Raw genomic sequence first — 25,113 nt, forward strand, 5'->3', positions numbered from 1 at the left:
GGTTGTATTTCTCGCTTACTAAAGATTAACTGAGCTAATCTCTGTTTTCAGCTGTAAACTCTAATTACCAATCAGAGATCAACAACAACAACAACAACAAACATACAAAGTCCCACTCAACATCCTGTTAACTCTCATGATTATTAAAGAAGTCTAAGTTAAGCTAATACTTTGGCCACCATCTGAATCAGTTTCATATCTTTATACGTTATCTTCTAGAACATGAGAAAAGAAGTACCATGAACTGTTTTCTAAACCTAACTGCCAATAATGGACACAAAATTTCAGTTCAAATCTAATTCCAAAGATTTTTTTTAATTGTTTTCTGTGTGCTAAATAAAACTACAAGACTTATAGCTGCCTCTGATCATATAATTATCAAATTTTGCAACACATATTTATGGCATGTTTAATAATCTTGAGGTTAAAGAAGAACCTGTATGAGCAGTCATGTTAATTAAGGAACGGAATCCAAAGTAAGTACTGACAGCACAAGCCAGTCATCATTTCTTAATGTATTTTCCATGTCACTGCTAGATCTTCTAGAAGATCTTATACTTCATTATTCCAAATTATTTTCCTCACTGTTTGAAATGAATATAATATAGAGGCTTGAGAAAACTTGCAGTATTTTTATGTAAAAGATTGTACCTAGTGTACATGTGTTGGGGCATAACCCATTTTTTAAAAATTTTTAATGTTTATTCATTTTTGAAAGAGAGAATGAGCAGGGGAGGGGCAGAGAGAGAGAGGGACACAAAATCAGAATCAGGCTCCAGGCTCTGAGCTATTAGCGCAGAGCCCAAAGCAGGGCCTGAACTCATGAACTGCAAGATCATGACCTGATCTGAAGTCAGCCCCTCAACTGACTGAGCCACCCACGCGCCCCGAGGGGTAAAACACATTTAAAGCAGGAGTAAATATAAAATGTGATAAGACAATAAAAAAGAATTGAATAAACCACCAGCCGTGACATAAAATCAAAGCAAGCATTTTTCACAGGAAAGACACATTATTTCAGAATTGACCAGCAACAGCAGAGCTGATCAAACTCATGGCTAAAAATTACAATATCAAGACAAATGCATTTCTATGGTAATTGTGACATTTTTCTCCTTCAAAAAATGACTCAATTTGCTTTTAATTGTTTCTTGGAAGTAGTTTTTGTTTTCTTAAAAAAAATGCCTCTTAAATTTTAGAGAGGATATTTGTTGCCGAGAAGCAAAAATATTTATCTTTTTTCTTGAGTTTGATGTAACAATTTAACAAAGAAAATCAACATGAATGTAGTCTTGCCTCTGGAATACACACCAGGGATTAATTATGTGTTCATGTTAAATTGGTAAAATCACGAGATACAATGTATAAAGTGATTTCAGACACTCAAAAGAGGATATTTTACAATTAGGCTTGTAGTTTGAATTCTCTTCTTGCAAAACAATAAAAAAATTCTCATAATTTTAAGGTAACATCAGCCACTAGAAACTTCTCAAGACCAAAACATTCTTAAGAAGTGCACACACTATTAAGGAGAAGTAAATAGGAATAAAATAGGAACATGAAATAGAGAAAGATGAATAATCCCAACCCACCCTAAGGCCTAAATCACCTCATAGTGGTTAATTTAGATCTTATGCAAGGGAATTTGCTACCAGGGCAAGGAACCCAATCCTCATTATAGTCAGTGCCCACAGGCCACCAGGGAAATATTGGCAAGAGGGTCCTTCTCAGCACAATTTCAGAAAGAGACCTTGCTGCCACGCACACTCGCCTTAACGAAAATGGTATCACTTATTTCTTCAATTATTCAAGAGAGATCTATTTGAATCCTGCCGTATACAGTGAAGGAGAGCACAAATAAATAGAGCACAGGCTCCTTACCACTGTGAGACATGAAATATACACTGGGAGTAACCGACAAATGAATGCAGGGAACCAGATCCGCCAATAGGAAAAGTAATGAGGACAAATTATGCAGGTGAATGCTGCAGGGGGCTGACACATGATTTGTGTTCCTGCCCTTCCGAGTAGGGGAGGGGGAGATCCTCTCCTGGGTGTCTTAGTCCCTTCAGGCTGCTATAACAGGGTACCACAGACTGGGTGGCTAGGAAGCAAGAGAAATTCGCTTCTCACAGTTCTGGAGGCTGGACAGCCCAGGGTCAAGGCCGAGAGCAGATACAGGGTCTGGTGGAACTGGCTTGCTGATGCATAGATAGCTGTCTTTTTTTTGCTGTGTCCCTACAGGCCAGAAGGGGTGAGGGGGCTCTCTGAAGTCTTTCTTGTAAGGGCTCTAATCTCATTGACGGTGGCTCCCCATTTGGGACTTAATCACCTCCCAAAGTCCCTACCTCCAAACCCTATCACGTTGGGGATTAAACGTCAACACATAGACTTGGGGGTAGGACACAAATATTCATCCTATACCACCAGACCCTAAGGTAATCAGAGAACAACTTTCATTAATAACTATTGTTGTTGGGAGTAAATAACCGTGTCCCAGCATGTCCTGAACTAAAACTGGAGGTGTTGCCTCACTGATTCGGAGAACCTCCATGCCTGCCTCTGATAGGATAAAGAATCCACTCTGGGCTCACCTAGGTTCGCAGACTATAAGCCATTTGCTCTTACCTTCTTTGTTCCAAATGAAAATAAAATTTTGTCTCAGCCTGACTTCGTGATGGAGGAAAACCACACAATTTCTGTCAGGTTGCCACTGAGGGGAAGCAGCGTATACCGTGGAGGCCACTTTTGGGCAAACAGGGTTGAGCAGTGGAATGTAGAAAGGGGACCTCCCGGCTGGATACAGACAGGCCCATCGAGTGACCCACCTCAAAATATCCTGACCAATGGGCCACTCACACCAGGTACAGTTACCAAAAAAGAAAAAGGGGGAGATCCCATATATCACCCTACCTCTTAAGCTTCTCCATTATTTTTTTTAAATCTTCATTTATTTTTTGAGGCAGAGAGAGAGGAGAGAGAGGGAGAGAGAGAGAGAGAGAGAGATACAGAGACAGAATCTGAAGCAGGCTCCAGGCTCAGAGATGTCAGCACAGAGCCTGATACAGGGCTCAAACTCACAGACTGCGAGATCACGACCCAAACCAAAGTCGGACACTTAACTGACTGAGCCACCCGGCTGCCCATCATCTTCCTCCTTTAACAACAGCCCCCACCCACTGCTTCATCGCAGACAGCCTCTCCTCGGGTGTGCTGCCCACTGCTCCCTTGTCTGACTGCCTGTGAGTCTCACATTTTGCCACTGGGCTTCCATATATATGAAATTAAATTTTTCTCCTGTTAACCTGTATCTTAAGTCAACTGAATTATTAGAACAGCCAAAGAGGGGCGCCTGGGTGGCTCAGTTGGTTGAGCGTCTGACCTCAGCTCAGGTCATGATTTCATGGTTCGTGGGTTCGAGCCCCGTGTTGGGCTCTGTGCTGACAGCTCAGAGCCTGCAGCCTGCTTCAGATTCTGTGTCTCTTTCTCTCTCTGCCCCTCCCCTGTTCACACTCAGTCTCTCTCTGTCTCTCAAAAATAAATAAGTGTAGAAAACAATTTTTAGAACAGCCAAAGAACCTAGAAGGAAAGAAAGGAAAAGTTTTCAGCCCAGAGACCACAGAGCAGCTGTTGTTGCTGTCACCAAAGCCAGGGCTTAACGTTCTCACAAACAAAGAAAAAAAAAAAAACAAAAAAACCACAACAGTTGTGATGCCAAGCTGCACCTTGGGGACCGGGGTTAGTTCCACTGTCTCCATCAACCACCAGACATCCCCAAGAAGAGCACACCCGTTCTGCACATTGAGCTTCTGGGTCTGCCCCAGTCCCTTCCGCATGAGACGGCTGACCCTGAACTTCTCCCGTGGAGAGCCTCCAGGCTGCCCCTGGTGAAGACATTTGCCATCACTGAGGTCGCTGCTATAGGTGCCTCTCAGTGCGGCCACAGGTCCCGGGAACGGAGCCCTGAGGAGAGGCACCCCGTCCTGACCAAGCTGTGCAGCTCTTCAGAGCGTACGAAGGGGGGGCCTGTCCCTAGGCATTTACGCGGAAGCAGGGGCCTGCACGTCCACGCCGCCGTGGTTGTTCCCCTGAGCGCCCTTCGCAGGCCTTCCGCAGTGCCCGGAAGAGTGCGCTCCGCCCCTGGTGCACGCGCGCAGACCCAGAACCGCCTCCCCGCTGCGGAGGCCCACTGGTCTCATTTACTTTTCTCTCAAGTGGCTGGTTTTTCTTAGAATGCATGTTATTTTGACCAACGTTGAAGAGGTTTCAAGAACCTTTAAAAATTTTCCTTTAATGGCTGTTTATTTTTGAGAGAGAGAGAGAGAGAGGGCGAGAGAAAAAGAGAGAGAAAGCAGGGGAGGGGCAGAGAGAGGAAGACACAGAATATGAAGCAGGCTCCAAGCTCTTGAGCTGTCAGCACAGAGCCCTATGCGGGGCTCAAACTCACAAACCATGAGATCATAATCTGAGCTGAAAGTCAGACACAACCACCTGAGCCACCCAGGTGCCCCAGAACCTTTTTTTTTTAAGTTTATTTATTTATTTTTGAAAGGGAGAAAGAGAGAGTGAGGGAAAGAGAGAGAGGAGAGACAGAATGTCAAGCAGGGTCCACACTGTCAGCACAGAACCCAATGAGGGGCTTGAACTCACAAACCATGAGATCATGACCTGAGCTGAAACCAAGAGCTGGATGCTTAACTGACTGAGCCCCGCAGGAGCCCCTCAAGAACGGTGAATACTGAGGAGAAACCTCTTCCATTCCAGAAGACTCCTAAACTGTTTACCCAAATTCACCTTCTCTCACTCCATTCAACCCCTACCTTACAGCAAGCAACCATCAAGTCTTAAAAACATTACAATCCCACCACATTAAAGATTCTGGCATACATTTCCCACACCTCCCCCACACAGGTTTTGAATGAACGTGAGGATAATATATTACTATATGGAATTCTAGAAACATCCAGGTGCAGCCTATGCTCCTCCCACCACATATCATCATTCTCCTGAGCTTTTAAATCAGATCAATCGGAATTTTTATTTTAACTCAGAAACCCAGTAATTTAAAAAATATTTTTTTAATGTTTGTTTATTATTGAGACAGAAACAGAGCCTGAGTAGGGGAGGGGTAGAGAGAGAGGGACACACAGAATCGGAAGCAGGCTCCAGGCTCTGAGCTGTCAGGACAGGGGCTAACACCCACAAACCCTGAGATCATGACCTGAGCCGGAGTCGGACGCTTAACTGGCTGAGCCACCCAGGCTCCCCAGAAATCCAGTAACTTTTGAATAAAGAAGTTATATAAAGCCCAATTCCTTATCTAGAAAATGAGGAAAATAACAAAGGATAATTCTTTGATGACCAGTAAGTGACATTAAAAATAAGTTGGTGCTTTGATTTTTTACTTTGCTTTTCTGTTTGGGGTGTCATTGTAACTACTGTATTGTAAATGATGGAAAATAATTGCATATGTTAAAAAAATAAATTGTGTTATATTAAAAAAAATAAAAAATAAAAAATAAATATCATAGCAAACATTACTTGAGTGATATCAGGAAAATGTTATAGCAGACTTTTATTGAATGCTTACTATGTGTTCCAAGTACTTAATGGGTATCATGTGATTTAATCTCATAACAATCTACCAGATAGATATCACCATTGTCTCAATTTTACAGATGAGGTTAGTGAGACACAAAAATGGTAAGCAGTTTGGCCAAGTTCATATAGTTAGCAAGTATGGGACCTGGAACATACACTTCAGCAGCCTACTCTCTTAGCTACTTTGCCAAACCACCGGTCAATTAAATAGGTGTATTATGCAAATAAGGGATAAACACAGTTCTGGGCACAGGTAAATGAAAGTAGTAAATAGCTATCACAGACTAGACTAGTATGATGCTTCCATTACATGCTATAATGTCATTAGTAGCAAATTTACTAAATAACAACTACTGAAGGCTGTATCTCACTTGGGATTCTTTACTAAAACCTAAACTAAAGGCCTTTCAAAGTGGTCAGAAGTGCTGACCAGGAAGCAATGGCTGGAATGTCTACACAACAGTGTAGACGCATAATTCACCTAGCACTCTGGTCTTCTATGCAAATAGTCCTTTATGAAAAGAGACACAGTGTCTTTGTTGTCCATAGTGGCACATTTTCTCTACAACCCCAAGACTGCTTTATTAATCATAATGCCCTCTGTTAAAAGACCAAGGATCATTCATTCTGAGAGTCAGATAACCTCAAGTTTCCCAATGAGTCCCCAAGTCTCAGCATCTCAAACACAGGAAGTGAGAATTCACCTTGGCAATCTTAATGCGTGGCATGCAGGAGGTCCACACCATGCATCTATACCATGCAGAAATGGTATAGGTCAGGAACATTCTGTTAGTTGGATAGTCCTGTGTTATTCAAGATGTAAATTGCCAGCAAGTATTCTCATTGTTGTTCAAGTATTGTTTTCAAAACCACTTCTCCCTTTCTAAGTTATTTATTTTGAAAAACTACACATTCTTATTACTACTGAGTTCTTATGTCTACTGCAATAAAAATATGAGCTCTACAAGTTCATTTTCTGAATGCTTCCCAAGGTATGCTAAAGAGCAATAAAGGCAGGGGTTATGAACGGTATCATTTACTTTGTGGGCGTGTTTTAAAAGTGCATAAGGAAATAACTCACTTGTCCTATTCATGTGGCGATGAATTTTGTGTCATTTGAATACAGTACATAAAAAGACTCATTCAATTCATTTAACTACTAATTGATTATCTTTATAGTAAGGTCTGAATGACGGAGTGAGAGCAAAGCACCCAAGGGAGAAAAAAACTAGAATGAAAAACTGTGGGGCAGTTTTGCAAATCTATCCTAAGATAGTGTAGCCTACGGATACCATCCAACTTGGATAAGCTGGTGGCTGGAAAGGACACATAGGAAAAGCTCACCCTTTTCAAAGCAATATTAGCACACTCTGTTGTCACCATCAGGCACGCATGTGGATCTATTCAAAAAGCGTACCTTACACAACTGTACGGAGCCAAGAACAAAGTAAAAACCATATGTGGCATCATTAAAATCACTCTTTGAACATCCACTAAGCCAACACAAACGTGGTGAGTGCTCTCTCTGTTCCAAGAACTGTAAAAATTTTAAAGCAAGAGACAGATGAGAAAATATATGCATAAATCAAAAATGTAATACAATTCTCATCTTTGAGAAAATGGACTTGGTGAACCAATTATATGAATCAATCTTAGCCAGGTAGAAACACAAATACATAGGTATCAGAGTGATTTGGAAGAGTGACAAATGCAAGCTGGAAACAAGGGACCTCTTATGATGTCCTGTGCGGTCCATCCGATTATTGGGAGTTGCAGTTACAAATGAACATTTCCTTTCTCTAGCATTCTTTCTTAAAAGAAAACAAAATAACAAACAAGAAAGATACCATAATGGTGCAAAGAAGTAGCTGACAAAATTCAAAACCATCATGGTATAACTGAGAAATTTTCAGTTAATTGTTGAGCAAGTCCATTACACTTTTTTTTTAATTAACTACTGCAAGAGCCATAACCTCTTAATGCATCAATCCCACCCTGGGGATTGGTCTGAATTAGCTCTCTCAGATGGCTAGGAGTCTATGTGATGAATCACCATCTTCCCAGGGCACCAGAGTGGACAGAAGCAGGTTAATGGAGCAGCTCATTTCTGTTCTGAGGAGCTGAGGTGCTGGGGCTTCTGGATGCTGCTTGGACGCAACGCATTTAGCAGAGAAATCTACACACAAAAAAGTACTCTCTAAACTTTCTTCCCTTTGCATCATATTTAAATGGTCTTCACATTTCAGAGCCATTCTGAATTTCAAAGGAAGGTCAATCTTGAAATACCTAAATGAGATTATTAAAACTCTGTCATTACAGTGTGACAACTGTGGGCGGCTGACGAGGGAGGAGGATGAGAAGAAAGCACCTCCGGAGACTCTGGAACCCAGGGGGACAAACTGCTCCCGGCGGGTTTCATTCACCTGGCAGGTGGCTTTGGTGGAGCCCTTAGTTAGCTTCCTCTTCTTAAACATTAGGAATTTTAACAATGAAATTCAGGCTTCTGTCCTTTTTATAAAAAATGTAGGATCTCTGACAAGACGAATCTTGCTTTGGGACATGGCAAGGATCTTCCAGAGCTGAGCAGAACCTTCCAGTTTCAGAAGGGGCTGTTTTCTCCTGTGCCCCAGTCCGCACCTCTCCCTGTCATGACCCCTGATGCCTCCTCCCTGCGGATTTAAATGTGAGAAACCAGCCCCAGAACCACTAGAGAGCTTGGCTAGGAATCACTCAAGCTATTAAAACTCTCAAACTAAAACTCTCAAATTCTTTACTGACTGAAGAAATTTATCAAGAATATATATTGTTTAATTTTGTGTTACTAAAATCTAAAGATTGAATTATAGTCCAGCAATAATTGTTGGACTAACAACTCACAATTATCATCATTTTAGTCACAATTTATTTCTTCTTACAAATACTGACTTAGGTCCTCTACACCCGACCCTTAACTCTGTGGCTTATACGTTTAAATATTCTGTTCATCGTGTTTCAGATTTGACAGATATATTAAAAATCAAAAAGCCATAAAGTTTGTAAGGCTGGAATGTTACTTCAGTGTCATTTAGCTCCAAATCATCTATTTTACAAGAAATCAATAACTTTGTGACCTTTTGAGGGACACACAAGTAGTGAATATGAAATTTCAAGGATGGAATGTGATTTCTTTAACCTCAGCTCAAGGCTTAATTTTAGTAGTAACTGGCCTCTCCTATTGCTTCATATTTTATGGGGAAAAAATAATACCATTTTCTGAATATGACATTCATCCTTCTCTTTCTCTCTCTCCTTCCCTCTCTCTTCTTTCCTCCTTTTTTCTTCCTTCCCTACCTCCTTCCCTTTCTAGTCCCTTTTTCTTTCTTTCTCCTTGTCTTTCTTCCTTACTTCCTTTTTTATTTTTTTTTTTTTTCACTCATGCAAAAGCAAAGGGCTTTATTACAAGATTAGGCTGGCCGGGCCTAAGCTCGGGCTCACAAACTTTACTGGCGCAGTGGATCCGTGCTGAGCGCCCCGAACATGGCGCGGTAGGGGCTTTTTTAGGAAGGGGGTGTTACAGGAAATGGCGACACAGGCACAGCGAGCCAATCCCTACCCCCTATCAAGACTGGCAGTAACTGTAACCATACTTCGATACTTTTAGTGGGACCCAATATTTTACATAGAGGCAAAAGTTATATAAACATCATGATAAACTGAATGTTTCAGTGGACAGCTGCATGGAATAATTTTATAGGAAATTTTGTTTCATTATGCTTATATTACACAACATTGGACTTTCTTTTTGTACATCAAAGGTGAAAACATGGAGGGTGCCCTTGTCCAGCTAGCTAGGAGGCAGAAATAAGTGACCAACCCATTGTGGGATTTAACAGCTTAGCTCATCACTCAGATGATTCCCATTTACTTCTGAAAAACAAATTAAGTATAATAATTTAATAAGTAAAACCTGAGGCAGACAGAATGGCTTCTCAAACTGTCTCAAGCTCAAAAACCGGGACAACTTCCAACAAAATGGTGGTTGCAGAGTTGCTGATGTCTCACAGAAAAGTCTGAGAAGAATAATTTAATTTAAAAACCATTTTGGCTTTCTTAATCTTATTTGTTTCTTATTGCTCTTCTCCATTATTTTATTAGTAATGAAGTTTATAGGAAAATAAGACTTTCTCCTTCCATGGAAAGACTTTAAAATTTCATTTTAATGTTTGTTTATTTTTGAAAGAGAAAGAGAGAGACAGAGACAGAGTGCAAGCAGGGCAGGGGCACAGAGAGAGGGAGTCACAGAAACCGAAGCAGGCTCCAGGCTCTGAGGTATCAGCACAGAACTGGATGCGGGCCTCGAACTCACAAAACCCTGAGATCATGATCTGAGCTGAAATTGAATGCTTAACCAACTGAGCCACCCAGGTGGTCCATGGAAAGGCTTTATGTAGCTCTTGTCTTGTCACCATCCCTATGCACTGAATTCCTGACATCATTTTGAACAAGGTTCACAAACTATATGCCAGCTCTGTTGGTGAGGTAATTTTTTAAAATGATCTATTTCCTGGGTGCCCTCTCTCTCTGTTCCTCCCTCACTGACACTCTGTCTCTCTCTATCTCATTCTCAAAAATAAGTAAATATAAAAAAAATAAATAAAATGACCTACCTGCGGGCACCTGGTAGGCTCAGTCTGTTAAATGGCTGACTCTTGTCATCGGCTCAGGTCATAATCTCACCATTCGTGGGATCAAGCCCCGCACTGGGCTCTGCACTGACAGTGTAGGGCCTGCTTGGGATCTTCTCTCTCCCTCTCTCTCTGCTCCTCCCCACCTTGGGCACTAGAATATGTGCACCCTCTCTCTCACTCTCTCTCAAAATAAATAAATAAGCATGAAAACAATGACCTGCGAGGCTCTGGTTGGGCACGCTGCAGTAGTCTGCTACCCATGCATGCACAGATGGTTGCTGTCATGCTGGCAATGGAATGGGACTTAATAGTGGGAGAGACTGCTCTGGCAACAGGGCATCAGGCCCAAACCAGGATTATACTAAGTTCCTTCTCTCTCTTTAAATAACAGACCTACCTTATAGCATGTGTTATGGTTTGGGAGGTAGCGATCCCCAACCGGTCAGTAATGTGCAAATACATTATAATTTAAGATATAAATGATTGTACACTAATGCTTTGATACAGACATGTCTTCTTTTACTGAATAAAAGTAGATGGCCATTTTTCAACATTTGGCTTAATGAATATCATGTGAACTTAGGCAAAAACGATGATGCTAAACTGTTAGAATACGAACAAATCCCTACAGTCCTGGGCCCCACGGCCAGACATTCTAATTCAGCAGAGACAGAGTGGGGCCCAGCGTCCCTATATGTAAGTAACATGCTGAATCATTCTTTTACCTATTTATTCAGTTAGTCATTTAAAAACCTCTTCTTGTGACAAATATTATATGGTGTGCTAAGTAGTTTGGATATGATGGTAAAGAAAAAAGTCCCTGCTTTTATAAATTGTTTTAATCCATAAATAAAAATATATAAAATGGAGGTAGTGATAACACTATGAATAGAAATCGAATAGGATAAAGTGACAACAAGCAAAGGCGGATGAGACAGCACGAGGGGATATTCGGGCAGGCCTCCCTGAGAAGACGCTGCTGATGAAAGGGACTCAAAGACCAAACCTGGATAAACATTTCCTTTAAATAGGAAGAGAAAAAGGAATAGGAAAAATCTGTGCTTTGCTTTGCAGCCCAAGACATATTTCATATCAGATGAAATATCAGGTGACAGATATTTCACGTCTTCAAACTTCCTCTTGGTACTTAGCAACCATTTGCTCAGAGTTCTCTGCAATTCCTTTTCCTGCCTCCCCTCCCCTGCTCCCCAGAACCACACACACCACACCAATCTACATATTTTATTAGAAAGCTGTTGCCAAAAGGTTAAACTATAGAAGGTTTGGCATAACCGTCAGGTAAAAATAATAGTTAAGAAACAATGTGATGAATTGTCAAAAAGTTGGTAATCCTAGTTAAAAGAAGTATAGTACCTAGAATAAAGGACGTGACTGTCACACTGAATTTTATTCCATTCATGAAACCCCTGACAAGTTGTATCCAGATCTAAGTGCTTCGATTTAGAATTGATTCAGACCAAGCGAGTTTATTCAGGGATAAGCTCCCAAGAGGGCAGGAGGGACCAGCACTCAGGGCAAGAGAAGTTCAAAGAGCTGGGAATGCATCTGTCCTCCCGGAAAGCAAATGACAGAGGTAAGACGTAAAACTTCTCTTCAAACATTATGAAGGTCGTAGGAAAGGGTTATATTTTGTTGTCTATGGTCGCAGGAGGCGGATGTGGGAGAAACAAATGCAAATTACACAAGTGGCAATTATATAAACACAGACTCAAAAGCCTAGGGAGGAAGACCCCTTATTAGAAACAAGGAAGTAGAGGCTGGTGACCACATACTGGGGTGGCAATGCAAATGCCATCAAGACCCAAAAGAAGGACTGAGTGAAATGAGCTCTGCGAAGAGAACCAATGACGCACAATTCCTATTGTGTGACTCATAACCGCATGACCGATCTCCCCCATCAAACAATACGCCCTGTCACTTTCACAGTCCTCTCGAATCAGAAGTGATATTGGCGCTGCCCAGACAGTCACTCATGGGGGAGGAAGGGGTCGTCAGCCACGTGGGAGGAAGGGAATGCTCTGACTGGGAGGCACATGGCCTTTCCAAGGGCCCTACATGTCCTTTCCCAGCTTGCTCCCTCCTTTGGGGCTGCCCCCTGCTCCCATCCATTGTCATCCTCCAAGTGGCCCCCACAGATCTATCAACACCTCCTATATCAGCCTCCCTCTTTCAGAACTGCCCAGGCAGGTGTTCCCCAAGAGTCTATCTTTTTCAAGATGAGATATCATAATTAATGAAATAAACCATATCAATGTTTCTCGATACATTCAAATGACATGTTCATGATTTTTTTTCACAAACATGTTACTTGTGTTTATTTTTAATTGACTTTTCTAATCCAATAAAAATATCTTAACATGTTCTCTCAGTATTATAAACAGGAAATCAGCATCACTTTACATAAAAAATAAACACATTGAAACCTAATCAGTTAAGTTCTAGGGAGACATTGTGACCAGCAGACTCCTGGATTTTGAGGTCTGGACTCAATGAAAAAGGGCTGATGGAAAGTGTTAAAAATGTACAAAATCATGCTACCACAAAGCTAGCCTTTGAGTTAGGCTGAAGTACCAAATGAAAATAAATAAACGTATTTATTTATTTATTTATTTATTTACTCATTCATTTTTCATGTTTATTTATTTTGAGAGAGAGTTCTAAGCAGAAGCCCAAAGAAAGCAAAGAAACAAAAGCACTACTGATGAATGCTGCCGTACAGTTCTAGATCTAAATTCACCATTCTTTTGGAAATGAGAACATGAGTCCCAGGAATTTTGAAAGTTATAAGTGTGTCAGTAGACAAAGGAAGAAATATCCTTGATCCCTAGACACGTGCTTTTTTTGACATTATAACAGACTCATGCTTCTCAACCCTCGTTGTTCAAAAGATTCACAGGTATTAGTTGAAAAGAGCAACCACCACCACGACCACCACCACCACCACAATAGCTATTTGGGCTCCATGCACAGTTTCAGATTGTCTTCCTAGAGAACCTCAGATCTAGAGAGTGCCACAGGTAATGAATTACTATAGGCAGGCAAAGGGGAGAACTATGGTTTTCAGTTGTCAAGAAACACTGGGAAAAAATAATGCAAGAAGATAAGGCCTGTAGTACATAAAGGATCCATTTATTTCTGCATTTCCCAAATCTCAGATACCACGTTCCCTCTGCCAAGCATTGATACTTACCCCCAAATAAATGAAAACCCTATACATATAGACCTCTCCCAGACAGTATACCAACACGGTTTAGTGTGTGTGTGTGTGTGTGTGTGTGTGTGTGTGTGTGTGAGCACACAAACCACCAATCACCAAACACAAAGATGTATGGTGCTCACCTGTGCTTCTCTGTGACCTAGAAGTTACTGAATTCTCAGGGTCATTTGAATGATCCCACATTGTAAATTAATGTGATATGAACCATGATCACTTAAAATGTCTATAAAAAAGTTTTTATAATCACATGAAACTCTAGGAAATCTTCCTGTTGCCTGTGAATCATAACAACTGTAACTCTAGCCTTTTCAGGGGATAAAGCAAGAAATGTTTAAACTACACACAAGTAACTAAGTCAAAATGAATAGCTCAACACACCCTTTTTTCCCCACAGAAAACAATTGCTTTTTGAGACTATAATTATAGTAGAAAGCCAGGGAGGAGATTCAGAATGAAAGGATCTATGAATAGCATTCAGAAAGAAAAATTAAATTCCAGTAAAATTTCATTGGGCAGAAATGGGCCCCCAAGGGCAGACCCATTGTAGCTGGAGATAGCAGTGAGCAAATCTTGGTGCATGAGAAGAAAGAAGGGCAGAAACAACTGAATATACAAGTCAAACCTCTCTGCATGGTTTACACATCCCTGCATGGTCTGGTGCCCACCACCTTCTCAAGACTCCGTCCAGCTACTTATGTTCCAGCTACAACTGTCATGTTAAAGACCTTAGACAAAGCCTAGCTCTTCCTCCACTCGAACTTCAGAGCTAAACTTCTCCCAGCTCTGACAGCTTTCAGCCCGCTTCTCCTTCTCAGAGAGGCCTCCTCACTAGTTGGGGCAGGGATCTTCACAAGTTATCATAGAAGGTCGGTTTCCCTGAGAAGCAGACTCTTGTCTGTTAGTGGGGGAATGGAGGTCAAAGCATGCAGAATGGCTAGGAAGGAAGGCAAATTAGATAAAGGGGTAAGTGGAAATATAATTCAGTATAGAGAGAGGCCTCAGGCCACTTTACAGGGAGTTCTAGAGAGAGCATGATCCTTAGAGCTGTGCTGAGTCGGGCCTTTCTCCCTCCATATCAGGCGTAGGTGTAGGATGCTCTAGAAAGAAGACATGACCCTGAGCAAAAGGGTACTCTCTTCAGCGGAGGCAACCCTAATGGGTTGGGAAGTGACACACGAGGGCTGGTTGCTGGCAGCAATCCAAGCAGGATGGGGACGAAGTGGTTCTCAAAGACTGAGTGGGACAGGGCATTACAGAATCCACCACTGTGATTTTATCTCATGGTCCCTCCATCTTTTCAAAGAATATTTCTCTTAATCTATTCACTCACCCCGTATTTACTAAGTGCCTACTAGGTGGCAGGGATTTTCTAATATCTGAGGAGATGTGTTGCAAGTTCTTGTCCAAATAGAGATTACATTTTAGTAATGGGAAGAGAGAAAACAGTGTGTAAGTAAACAAGTAATAAGACACTGTTGGGAGTAATAAGTGTTAACCATAGGATGAAGAAATTTGTTTCTTAAGATACTGTATTATTAGATTCCATTAGTAGGTCACAAAAATCCAAAACTAACTTAATTAAGTGGAATTTATTGGCCCACAAACAAAAACTATAGAAAAGGCAGAAAGAGAACTAATCCAGCGACCTCTGGATTCTGGAACCCAAATACCATCAGGATTTTACCGTAATTTTTACCTTTACAGTCATTTCTGTCTTACTTGTTTGCAGCACCATTTGTTGAGACCAGCCTGTCATTCCAGCTTGAGTTCAAAAAATCTCTAGTGAAAAACTTTTCATGACCAAACTTTCCTTACCTGTTCCACCTCTAAAACTATGGTGCTGTAGGAACACTGACTGCCTCATGATTTGATATAAATACACCCTTAAGGCCAGGGCAATAAAAGCAATGCCAGTAATAAGTGTAGAGCTTTTACCATGTGTAACATACAATACAGTTAAATAATTTATCTATTAAAAAACAAATTAAGTACTATCATCTCCTCTTTACAGATGAGAAAACTAAGATTCAAGGAGATTAACTTGCATGAGCACACATTAATAAGTAGTGAAGGTCAAATTCAAGCCCACTTAAATCAGAGCTCCATACCACACTCATAACACACTCATAACTACTAGATAATTAGGCCATACTAATGGTGGTTACTACATAGTTATATCATAATAAGTATAATTATTTCTGTACCTTAATCCGTGCTAACAGTCTTCCATCCAACACAAAGGTATGACAATTACACACTCAGAAAGAAAAGCATAACCACACAGAGGCTGACTAAATGGGAAATTTTATAAGAAAAAAGTAGCAAGGGAAATCAACATGAAATACTATTTTATGCTACAATCATTGAGGCCAATCAGATAATGAATGACCAATTTAACCATCTGATTCATATCAAGGTTTGCATGCTTACGTTCAGTTGAGTGGGGTCTATAGTACATTTGAAAATCAGTGAGGCACTGTGAAATGTGTACTAATCCAAAAGTGCAGAGATAGATTTAAGATGTAATTCTCATTCAGGGCACCTGGGTGGCTCAGTTAATTAAGTGTCCAACTTCAGCTCAGGTCATGATCTCACGATTTATGGGTTCAAATCCCATGTCAACCTCTGTGCTGACAGCTCAGAGCCTGAAGCCTCCTTCAGATTCTGTGTCTCCCTCTCTCTCTGCCCCTCCTCTGCTTGTGCTGTCTCTTTCTCAAAAATAAACATTAAAAAATTCTTTTAAATTAAAAAAAAGATGTAATTCTCATTCAATAAATATGCAGTTGACCTTGAGTGAGTCAACACCTCAATTTTCTAACTTGTAATGTAGGGACAATAGCACTGGTAGCTACCTATTTAATGTATTTAACATGCATCCTCCAAGGGTAAAGATACAAATAAACATGAAAGCATTTAGGCTTTTTATCATGTAAAACATGGCAGTGAGGTTTTAAAATGCCAAACAGAAAAATATGTATCTGTATTCTTTCTTATATTTGTGACACTACAAAATAGATTAAATGTCTAGCAGAACATGGTCAAAAGTAAAATCTGTAAAGCTGAAACAATCACAATTTAAGTGATGCATAAACCAGATGCCCCAATCACACCAAATATTTACACATTTGAATAATTAACAAAGTATAAAAGCAGTAATTTTCCCTTTTCTAGATTCGGAAATGTTACAAAATTTTATATTGATGAAAATAATCTCAGAAGTATTCCTATGTATTTAATAGGAAAAAAAGAATAAGAAAACATTTTCTAGTGGTCTTACTAGAATGTGGTGGTTGAAAACTTTGGTTTGAAGCCTCATGTTCTATCATTTGATTTTACAGTCCTTGGATTTCAATTTCCAACTCAGCTTGATATTTTTAGTTGGAAAACTAAATTCATTTTAAATAGGACTGTAAAAATGTGACAATTACAAAGGGAATGATTTGAGAAACCAGCCATAATGGGAAATTAAATGTCCCACCGAAACACTTTTAGAGGCCTTTCAGCAGAAGAAATGTGTGCTATAACGTTTAATCTAAGATAATAGAAACTTGTGAAATGTGTATTAAAGAAATGTAAGTAAAGTTGCTAAAGGTGAAATTCTGTTTCTTTTAAAAGTCTACTTCCCCCAAACAAATTCTACTTTCCCTAACCAGCCAGGGTATAGGCTACCCATATCTGGACGGAAGTTTCCAGCTTTAGATTAGTATGGGAAATCACTGGTAGTTAGACCAGGAAGGACTCTTGAAACCATTTAATCTAACACTCCCCCTCACCCCATTTAATGGAAGTTCAACATTGAAACTCAAAGTAATGAAATGATACACCTGAAATCATACTGCAAATCTGGGCTAGTCCCCGGAGGAAAGAATGGCGATGATGGTGGTGATGAGGGTGATGATGATGGTGGTGATGAGGGTGATGATGATGGTGGTGGTCAGTAGGAGGACGAGGAGGCTGGTGATGATACCAACCATTTATAAAAATAATTTTGAGATAAGGATTATGATCAGCAGCTGAGGTTCAGAGAGATTGACTAATGTGTCCAAAATACTCAAATGAGAAGTTTCCAAATTAGGCCTGGAGCTCAGATTCTTCTGGTGTTAAAATCCATTCTTTTCAGCAGTAATACTCAAGCACGGCTCTCTGCCCAGTAGCTGGACAGATATGCCGCCACCACTGCCCTCCCCCAACCCTAAGGTAAGTGAAAGCATGTTATTAAAGTTCTCTAGTGAAATGAATCCTTCTTCTCTGCCAGTCTTGTCCAGTTTACTTCCCATCTCTGATCAGGTACCAATTCTTTCAGAGAAGCCTTTTCTGACCATAGATCCAATCTACCTCTGACTCTCCTTTCTAGCACTACAATCAGAGCAGCAATTGTACATTTGTTTGCATGATCATCTGAGTAATATGCATCTACCCAAACGGAATATAAGTTTCATGAGGTAAAACTGTGTCTGTTTTAGTTTGCTACTGTATTCAGTGGCTCTCGACAGTTAAACAAAAGTAATTGTTGAGGCGCCTGGGTGGTTGAGTCTGTTGAGTTTCTGACTTTGGCTTGAGTCATGATCTCCTGGTTCATGAGTTTGAGCTCCACATCGGGTTCTCTGCTGTCAGCCCAGAGTCCACTTTGGATCCTGTGTACCCCCACCCCCACCCCCCCTCCCCGCCTTGGCCTCTCCCTGGCTGGTTCTCTTACTCAAAATAAATAAATAAACTTAAAAAACAGTAATTGTTGAATGAATGTATGTTTAATTGCTACAAATGAATGAAGTATCCTATATTAGACAACTGGGAAGTTATTTTTTTAATTTATTGAGAGAGAGAGTGAGTGAGAGTGAGCAGGGGAGGGGCAGAGAGAGAGAGAGAGAGACAACCCCAAGCTGCCTCCACACCCAGCAAGAAGCCTGATGCAAGACTCCACCACTCAGACTTCCGTCTCACCAATCTCACCAGTAAGATCATAGTCCGAACTGAAACCAAGAGTTGGACATAAATGACTGAGCCACCCAGGTACCTCAACAACTGGGAAATTATTGATAAGATTTATTTTACTTTCACTGTCAGTTTCCAGATGGCACACATTTATAATGGCACAAAATACCATAAAGTACGGAACTGAATTTTTGATGCCGAAACATCAAAAATCACATAAGAATCCATTAACTGTTTAAGGAGATGTAAACAACTAGCATGTTCACATGGACTAAAGTCCATGACCCAAACTAAATTCAACAGACAACAGTTTCTCAAATGTAAAATTATTTACCTCCTGTTTGCAGTTTTGAAGAGAATGTTAATACAGACACAAAAGGGCTACAAATAAAGACAAAAAACTACAGTGAAAAAGTACTACCTAGGGTCATTGTGTAGATAAGTTACTTTAGACAACAGTGCCAGACACTCACTATTTAAAAAGTAGAACATAAAGTATTTAAAAAAAACAACCCAGCAAGATTCATTTTCATTTTTAGGATAATGCAAGCAAGATATACTCAAAAAAGGGAGATTATTTTGCATAGTATGCTTTGATGTATTTCTTCTTTTCCTTTCCTTCTCTTGCTTTCTCTTGCTTTTTGCAAAGAGCATTGTGGTGTATGTAAAGGCACTAATCTTTGATCTTTGTGCATGAGGCTTCCTTCCACTGTAGGGTCATTTACAACAGGCTAAATTAGCCTTTGATCAGAAGCTTGGATTTACTTAATTCCTTGCTTCATCACTGGGCTCTGAAACATCTGCCCTGCTGTCCTCCCCAGTTCAGTTGGTGATAGCAGTGATGTATTTCACTGGTTTGTTTCCTCTGTGAGGCCTCAAATATTTGCACACATGTGCAGTTCAATAAAAAAATGCTGTTTAGGGGAGATGCCTATGCTTTGTGTCAATGTTATACAGGATATTTTTCCCCAACATGAATTGCCTTAGGGCAAAAAGGCATTTTGTGGAGAAAACACAATTTTCGCTCCTCAATGGACTTCACTGTAAGTCATTTGTTTGGTTGTGCTACGTAATTTCACGGACATCTTATCTGTGCACTATGTCATGTTGCTGCTTGAAAAATCTCTTCAAATAACAATAGAAGATCCAAAGTGTCTGTTAGTTAAAAAGATCACGTAAGTTTTCTTGGGTTTCAGTGTCTCTTTGTCTTGAATATCTTAATGGTGATTTTACTTCAGCCTTCCCTCTGCAATGGCATAGCACCTGTTTCCTACTGACAAAGGCCTCTGCCTTCTGAAATTGCCAAGATAGAAAAAATAAATTAAAAAAATTAGAAAATGGCTGAGACTGAACACAACCCTATTAAAATCTTAAAAATCAACATACCAGCAGTTACAACAAAAATCTGCAAAATGATCACAGACCTATACTTGAAAATAGACTTTTTCACACATTGCTCATTCTACAGTCATTTGATTTTGAGGTGCCATTTCCCTAGTGACTTAAAGTCTCCCTACAGCATTTTAACAGCATATCAATATATCCTAGTTTACCTTTGGAGCCCTCACTGAGTTTTCATGCCTTGGAGATCACATTTATTTGTGTACATGATTTGAGTGAAAGCAAATCCAGTAAGACTCCAGTGGAAACAAACGTATTTTTGGCACCTCAATACTGATATTATGTATGCAAATTGGAGGTGGTCCAAAGAACAGCCAAGAGAATGATAAAGGGAACGGAGTGCTTGGCTAAGAAAGAAATGCACGGCTCCTGAGTATCCCAGAGTGGGTAAACCACAAGAAAGGAACATAACAGCCTATAAATATTTAAAAGGTGTAAACACCAAATATGGACGGGAATGTTTAATTCTGGGACAAGGGTATGGAGGTAGTTTTGATGTGCTTATAACACAGAAAAGAAAGGATACTGTTTAATATCATTCTGAAATATGAAACATTAATTATTCGCACAAAATATTCTAGTAGCCAATGGAATCTTATCACTTTTGATTATCCCATTTCAAAGGATGCTGAAAATTAACTGTTATTCAAAAGAAGAGAACTTTTTCTGAGGAGGTTGATTTTACTTATCTTCCACTTGGGCTTTCTTGAGAGAGATTTCAATTTTACAAGATAGTACTCAACAATACCTCAAGCTTTTACTTCGTAGAGGTCCTGAAATGAATTAGCCATACACCAATGATAAAACCAAATCTCACCCAGCCAGTTAGGGATATGAGAGAGCGGAGAGTTTAGGGAACATTAAATTCATCAGAAACAAAGTCTGTGACTAGACACTCCTAACAAGATTGCCTAGATTCAGGCCTATGAAAGGAACCCTGGAATTTAGCATAGAAGGTGTCCAAGGAGTCATCTATCAAGAAAATGTTTCCTCTCTTCATTCTTCCTTTCCTTTCTTTCTCTCTTCATTTCTATAGAGCATCCAGTATGTGCTAGGTTCTATGCTCAGTGTTAACACGAATATACATTTGAACTGGACATTGCCGTCAAATATGTATTCATAAGACAAATGTGTAAACAATTAAGTGCAATTGAGTGGAGGGTATGTGAACAGAGTTTGAACAGCACAGAGGGAGGATCAGCCAAGTGAGCTGCATTTGTGCAAGGTAATCAGGTTCTCCAGAGACACACAACCAACAGAATATACAGAAAGAGATAAAGAGATTTATTATAGGAGTTGGGTCACATGATAATTTTTTAATGTTTTATTTATTTTTCAGATAGACAGAGAAAGAGAGAAAACACAAGTTGGGGAGGGGTAGAGAGGGAGGGAGACAGCATCCATGAAGCAGGCTCCAGGCTCGGAGCTGTCAACACAGAGCCTGACATGGGACTTGAATCTATGAAGCATGCGATCACAACCTGAGCTGAAGTCAGACACTTAACCGACTGAGCCACCCAGGCGCCCCTGGTTCACGTGATATTACAGAAGCTGATAAATCTCATGATCTGCTGTCCACACACAGGTGTAGTCTACACCAGTGGTGTGATTCAGTATGATTCCAAAGGCCCAAGAACCAAAGACCCTGATGACCACGGGCAGAAGATGGGGATCTCAGCTCAGAGAGAACAAATTCATTCCTCTTCTGCCTTTTTGTTGTATTTACTCAATGGTCCCCACTGAATTGGACAATGCCCACTCACACTGGTGAGGTAGATCTTTATTCAGTCTGCCAATCAAATGCTAATGTCTTCTGGGAAAAGACACACAGACCCACCCAGAAATCACGTTTAACCAGCTATCTGGGCATCCCATAGCCCCTGTCAACTCAACACAGAAAATGCACCATCATATGCAGTGCATACCGCACACTGCACTGAGAAGATTTCAAAACGGAAAGGTTGTTATATCTTATTCTCCCCAGGATACAGGAGCCAAGTCCTGACATAACTAAACATGTGAGTGGTTTCTGCCACTGGATCTGGATGTCCCTGGAAAATAATCAACACCTTTATGAAAATTTCACAGGGCAGCAAGGGAAGGCAGCTAGAATCTTCTCGCACATAACATTGCTAAGACCCAAATGAAAATACTACTCTCTCTTAACTCCTAGGACAAGCAGCCTAGCCTTTGATATAATAGAACCCACCCAAGCCCATAAATCAGTAGAAGGAGCAGTGTATAGAGATAAGCACCATCAACCAGTCTCAGCAGGTGACCCAAGGTGACACACCATATTTAACAAAGCACATATGTTTTCGTGACCTTCTGCTACAAAAATATAGTCTCTGTCATTCAACTATTTAAGCCTCTGTTAAGATATGTGCATATTATCATCTTTCGATAAATTATACATAGATAATGGTTGAAATGTATAAGTGAACGCATTAATCTGCTATGCACATACCCAAGTTCATAAGATTTCCAACATTTAAATTGTATATTGTGCTGTGAACAAAAAATTGGATAAATTAGGTATTAAAATATAGCAAAATTAGTATTAATATATTATAATCAGACTATTGGGAATTATTTCACTCCATTTTGTTTTTAACTTTTAAGAGGCTCTTTTAGACTTTTGGGCAGGTGTACTCCAAATGAAAAAAGTTTGAAAAGTAATTTAATGCTTAGGGGCACCTGGGTGGCCCAGTCAGGTAAGTATCCGACTTTGGCTCAGGTCATGAACTGACGGTCTGTGAGTGCGAGCCCTGGATTGGGCTCTCTGCCGTCCGTGAGGAGCCTGCTTTGGATCCTCTATCTCCCTCTCTTTCTGCCCCTCGCCCCCCCTTCACTTTCTGTCTCTCAAAAATAAATAAACATTTAAAAAATAAAAAAATAAAATAAATATGTAAGTGTGGAGGAGTGAGAGGAGGATGTCCAAGGACTTTAATTCCATAAACCCCGGAAGATACACAGACGAACTTTTCAAGCACCACAATAAAAACTGATGGCAAGAGAACTGATTTTGTAGAATTGAATAATTTGATCAGTCACCAAGGAAAACAGAGGAAAATGAATAACAATAAAATAAATGGAAGAGTGCAAGCTAGGAGTGAAGAGTTGTTTTGCAGGTTGGCATCATTTCTACCATATCAAAGCACACAATTATTAATGCATCATCATGATACAACCACAATTAAGGTTTCTCACAGGAGCGTGATAACAAATGTAATACCTTGGACATTGCATTTCATCCTTTAATTTCAGGAAAGATTTACCAAGGTTTCTTAGGAAGTAGAAATCACTTAGGATGACATTACACAGTGTTTTGACTCAATAAATGCACCTCTCATTGCCAACCATCATCAAAGTATTTGATTAATCAGCCTCCAGGAAGAGTTTTCTCTAAGAATATGAGTGTATATTCACAAAGCATCACAAATGCTTTTTAGTCTTCGAGGACACCTATAGATTAGATGGAATTAGAAACCCTGTGCAGGGTAGACCTCTTGGATCATGCTCCAAAGGAAGGATCCAAATATAGTGGAGGAACAAAATCACTCCAGTGAATGAGACAAAAGAGGCCAGCCAAATTTATTCACTGCGTGCACGCGTGCACACACACACACACGATTTCCTCCTAGACTTCTTCTTGGAGTAGCCCCCCATTCATTTAGAAAGCTCCTCCTGGTTACCAGGAAATAAGTATGCTAACACTGACTTAACGTCAAGGTGTTTCATCTGTGTCCACATTGTATTCATTACTTTAGAGTTACTAAGATCCCAGTTAACAACCAGCATAGAGAAAGATTCTGCATGCAGCAGATAATACCTTAATCCCCCAGGAGCACATATTATATTGGTAATGAAATATGCTCTTGAGAAAGTAAGAATAATATTTTTTCATTTGTATCATCGTGGGAAAAAATACCACATTTTTTCTTAAATCCCTTTGTCTTTAAAAACTCATAATGATACTAATTGTTGACATTTACTGAATAGTATCATGGACTAACCACAGAGCTAATAAGTGTTATCAAAATAATCCAATTTAACCTGTACCTACAGGCAATGACAACTATTACTCCAATTCTATGAATTAGGAATTGAAGTTTAAAAGAGGTAACTAACTTCCCCATAACAACATCGTTGTGTGTCTGGCCCTTGAAAGGAGATTTTTTTTCTCACTCTTCCAAACTCTTTGAAATTAATTACAATTCAGCCTGGTACTGCACAAAGAATGTGAGAAAACTCCAAAGGAGGACTCAGGTCAGATTTCACATTGATCCAAATCCAAAGGACAGTTACTGAAGCTGAAAGCCCTTCAGACCATGAAGGGGTAAGCTCTGTTTGACTGATGAAAATACAGGTTTTTCTCACTAAAACTTCAAGCCCCTTAAACAGCTGATCTCAGATCTCAAAGGTGAAGTTTATTTTCTATTAAAAAAATGATGTTTTGGTAAATACCAGGATGCAGCTTTCAAATATGACAAGAGGTCAGCTAACGGAAAAATAACTTTTAGTGTGAAGGGTTTTGCCCTTTCAAAATTAAGCCAGCATTTTAATGAAATTTGAAACAACCACCACCACTACCGCCACCCTCACAGGTTCTATACCTGGGCCATGTCCTCTGGCCACACTCTTCAATTATGCACTGCGTTAATTAAATACATTCAAAAAATGCACAAAGCAACTAATTAGGAAAACTATTCTTACCAGTAAGCTAAGTTCCCCTTACTTCCACCACGACGTGTCTGCAGTATTAAAACAGGGTCATCGTTTGCAGTTTACCGCACCTAGAGATAGATTTGAACGTTATAATTATGGAGATAATTTTCACCTAAAAAATATACATTCATGTTCACCTTTTTCCTGTTAAAGAATACTGGTTTCATTTTTCTTTCTTTCCATACCTCAAAAAAATTCCCAAATGCCTGAGCAATAACACTGCTCTGTTGCTATAAAAAGTATCTTGCAGATTCGGCAGACAGGCAGAAAACAGTTACCCAATTACCCTTCTCACTGAAAAAGTTATTGACGTGTCTTCTCTCACAAATTCAAGTATTTTGCAGCAGACCACAATTTGTAGGAATTTCTACTTGGCAGTCCTCCATGAACTGTTTTCCATAATAGGCACTTGCTTTTCTATGAGGCTGTGACCAATAGGCCAACATAAGGCAGTATAGACTAAAGCGATGAGCGCTCTGAGGAAATGCTCTCCAAGACCAGAACTCTATGAATTACATGGTTAACATGAGCTTTGAGTTCAAGAGG

The 25,113-nt window shown here is 40.0% G+C and overlaps 1 protein-coding gene across 6 annotated transcripts in view; it reads right to left on the reverse strand.

The window, feature by feature from the left end:
* CHL1 (cell adhesion molecule L1 like) overlaps positions 1-25,113 on the reverse strand; it is a 203,288-nt gene that overhangs the window by 128,135 nt on the left and 50,040 nt on the right. For all 6 annotated transcript variants that reach the window (XM_029918203.1, XM_029918204.1, XM_029918202.1 and 3 more), the window contains exon 2: positions 24,556-24,635. The gene's annotated coding sequence lies outside the window, so the exon portion shown is untranslated. The remainder of the gene's footprint in view (positions 1-24,555; positions 24,636-25,113) is intronic.

This window comes from Suricata suricatta, chromosome 12, assembly GCF_006229205.1.
Source record: "Suricata suricatta isolate VVHF042 chromosome 12, meerkat_22Aug2017_6uvM2_HiC, whole genome shotgun sequence".
NCBI classification, from domain to species: domain Eukaryota; kingdom Metazoa; phylum Chordata; class Mammalia; order Carnivora; family Herpestidae; genus Suricata; species Suricata suricatta.